A 4,174-nucleotide genomic window follows, 5' to 3' on the forward strand; every position below is an offset into this window, starting at 1 on the left:
GAATGAAGAAGGGTTGGCACACTTGGGAAGGCCTCCCAATAAAGACGCTTCCTGCACGCATCCTTCACGCCCAACACACAGCGCCGCGGAAACTGAGGAATACAAGATGATTCTAGTCTTCACTCGGTGAATGAAGAAATAGCAGGTGACGTTGACTGAAGAAAGCAAGAGCAAGGCTTGTTCTGAAGACAGGAACGTCACGGGGGAGATGGAGAGCTGGTGTTTCAGCCTGGCCCAGGTTCATGAAGCCTGTAGGAACAATTGGGGCAGCCTGGAGGTCCCGCAGCTGCCTGGGCTCCCCTCTGCATGAAAGGCCCAAGGGCCCTAAAATAAACTGGGCACAGGAAACAGGCTCAGAAGTGAAACGACCACACTCATTAGAACTGGATGGAGCAGGGGTGGCCTTTGGAACTTTTTACACAAGTCATTTCAGAGGTTCCCCAACCACCTGGGGAGAGACTCTGTTGGCTCTGCTGTTGCAGGGAAAGGACCCAAGTTACAGGCACAAATCCAAGCCACACAGCTAGAAAGTGTCATAGTCCTAGCACAGCCCCAGGCTTCTGACTCCCAATCCAGTTCTCTTTCCACTTCACCAAAGCCGCTCCCCACCCATCCTGGCCCCACAGCACGAAAAGCTAGGTTCTTTTCACAACACAACATTCACAGGAGCAGAGAAGTCTGATGGTGCTTTTAAGAAAGAATTTAATTAAATTCCCTACTTTCTGGGACTTACACAGGTAAGCCTCAACTCTCAGAACAGTGAGCTGTGTAGAGGACTCATTTTCTGATTCTTCAACCATGGTTTCACTCTCAATAGGGTTGGCAAATAAACAGGAGGGAGGTTCTCTGGATCGTCCTAGTTATACCATGCTGCATTTAGGGTAGATTGATTGATTATTACTTCTTGGGGTTAAGGAAGGAAGATACCCCCTGACCCCCTACCCCCAACCTCCCACCTGCCAATGTCTACCCCAACAGAGTGAAGGAAGACTAACAGTGATAGTACAGTGGCACCTCCTAACACTGAGTTTGTCTGGGGTAGTTTTTAGTCCTGAAAAATCCAGAATTTATGAGTGAGGTTTTTTTAAGGGGTTTGGTTGTTGGTTGTTGTTGTTGTTGTTTTGGCAGTCATGTTTTTCTCTTTGAATTTTTTTCTCAACAGGAAATATGAAAATAAATATTGACCTTAAGAATAGTTAACCTCCAACAAATAAAATCTGGGGAAAGAAATCAGGCAAGTAAATCTGGATGTAAACACAGAAAAGGGGAAATTACACACTATGGCACATGAGGCAATTTTTTAAAATATTTTTATTGATTTCAGAGAGGAAGGGAAAAGGAGAGAGATAGCAATATCAATGATGAGAGAGAATCATGAATCAGCTGCTTCCTGCATGCCCCCAATTGGGGATCAAGCTCACAACCTTGGCATGTGCCTTGACCAGGAATCGAACTGTGACCTCCTGGTTCATAGGTTGACCTTCAACAAATGAGCCACACTAGTTGGGCACACGAGGCTATTTTAGTTCAGCATGGAATTACAAATCACTTGAACAATGAAAAACTGATGACATTCATAACTCTTAAGTACATTGTGCAAACTTTAAATTCTTGATATAAAAAAAAATGCTAAATTTTGCTTAAAGTCAGAGCTTTAAAAAGTAAAACCAAAAGCATTTCGTATTTTAATTTAATTTTTATATAACACCTGGTAAGCCAAATTTTACTCACTGAGTGTTACTGATTTTAAAAGGCTTTCAATTGTGGCTATAAGTGTTCAGAGATATGTTCATTTTGTGTGATGGGAAGCAAAATTTTCCAGTTAAAGAAAAAATCTTATTGGCCCAGATTGTTTAGATATATTTAACTTCTATTTCAGTTTCCTTCTCTGAAATGTTACAGTTGAACAGACTGACAAAGGAGAAAAAGCAGCAATTATTCCACACTGAAGATCAATTGGTAGAGGCATATTTACATATAGCATATGCTATGTGACTGTTGAGCATTCTGACTATAGCTCGGAGGGCTGTAGTCACAGTTATATTGAAGCATAAGTCAGTACTCATGTACAGAAAACAAGTACCCGTATTTTCCGGCGTATAAGATGACTTTTGAAACGAAAAAAAGTCAACCGAAAATCGGGGGCAAAAGACCAAAATTACACAAAAATTACCTGCAGATCTTGATGGCAAAGTAAGTCTTTTCTTTGAAGTGTGTGGTGGGGGGGGGGGGGTAGTCTTATACAGCAAATATAGGCCTAAACCTATGTTTTAACTGTAAAATTAGGGGGTCGTCTTATACGCCAGAAAATACGGTAGATATACCAGAATCATCTGCCTCAACATTTTGAGAACACAAGTGTTTTTGATATACTCATTTTTGTTTGTTTATTAGAACCTACTTAGTGTCTCCTAGATTTGGTTTCCTCAACTGTAAAGTAGGCAAAATATTTTTTCCTGAAAAAAAAAAAGGGGGGGACAAATAAATGAGATAGTATATGGGAGAGTATAAATTGCAAAGTATAAGATAAATGTAAAATGTCTTTACCACTATTTTAGATCACTTGGTCTTTATTATCCTTTATTTCTAAATTTTATTTTTCCTTTAGGCAAATACAATGACTAGGAGGGAAGGAAATAATTTTCTTGTTTACTTACTTAACTACTTCTGCTCAATGAAATGCTGTTAGATGCAAAGTGATATCCCCTTAAATATATGTAGGTATACTAGAGGCCCGATGCACAAAATTTGTACAAGGGGCTCAGCCCTCGCAGCCCCAGATTCATCTGGAAGGATGGCCAGAAGGATGTTGTTTGGCTGTCCAGTATAATTAGCATGTTATGCTTTTATTATTGTAGATATACATATATATTGTGCTTATCAAACATTTAAGTTTTCTAATATCTAAGTAAAAAATTTTTTAATAAAGTAGGAGTCTTTTTTATAACAAATAATTTATTCTCTGTCTTTCTTTTCTGTGTAACTCCTTCAACTATTTATCTTGTATTTATATTTGCCTTTTAACAATAAGATTTATTACTTGAGAATACTACATAGGCTCTTATAATTTAAAAATTTTAAGATTTTTCTTTATTGATTTTTTTTTTTACAGAAAGAGAAACAGAGGAGAGAGAGAAAGAGAGTGAGAGAGAAAGAGAGAGAGAGAGAGAGAGAGAGAGAGAGAGAGAGAGAGAGAGAGAGAACATCAGCTTGAGAGCAAAACATTGATCAGCTGCCTCCTGCATGCCCCCTACTGGGAGTCAAGCCCTCAACCGAGGCATGTGCCCTGACCAGGAATCAAACCCGCAATGTTTCCATGCACAGGCCAATGCTCAACCAACTGAATCACACACACCAGGACATAATACAAAGTTTTAATTCATCTTAAAGGAAAAAATGATGTTTTTAAAAGTTGGGGACAATCAAAAGCAGTGGCTATTCACAGCGAGTCTTCAAAAGTAGACTAAAAATCACTAGTATTTTCCAAGTCAGTGAAATATTTGTTTTTTTATACCAATGGGACTCTGAGTTTCTTTAGATCTTTTGATAATTGATGTGGAAACAGAGACACCTCTTAAATTATTCATCTTTCCAGTAGAAATGATCCCCACTTAACTTTTCTGAACATCTAAGCTCCCACATAATTCAAGGCCACAGTTAATTAAAGATAAAAACCCAAAGTAGGTTTTACCATTGCATGGGTCTGTGGTAAGTAGGAGAAAAAGATATGTTTTCTAAAACTAAATGTATTTAAAAATAAGAAGTGCTATCTTTTACCTGGTTGTGGAAGAATATTTTTAATAAAATACAGCTTTGTTTCCTAAATGATGTAGTGCTCGCCTGTGGTTGGGTGAAGCCGCAGAAATTTTTACTAATCAAATACCTAGAGAGAGACAGGATATTACTTACAGGCCTGTGTCATTACCAGAAACGAAAAATGTCTACACATTATCCAGATCTCCCTCCATGTTACCGCTACAGCTTGGTAATAGAATCAGCCGATTACAGTAAATGCCAGCAAGCCAGTTCTAATTTGGGGGCTATTTGTTCAAACAAAGTCTCTACTCTGACTTTGAGCAAAAGGTTTTCTGTGCTCACAGAGCTCATGTTTTTTTGTTTTTTTTTTTTTTTTTTTTTCTTTCTCTTTCTTGATGTTTGTGTCTGGTTTCCAGAG

Source organism: Pipistrellus kuhlii, unplaced genomic scaffold (genome assembly GCF_014108245.1).
Source record: "Pipistrellus kuhlii isolate mPipKuh1 unplaced genomic scaffold, mPipKuh1.p scaffold_m20_p_3, whole genome shotgun sequence".
Taxonomy (NCBI): Eukaryota; Metazoa; Chordata; class Mammalia; order Chiroptera; family Vespertilionidae; genus Pipistrellus; species Pipistrellus kuhlii.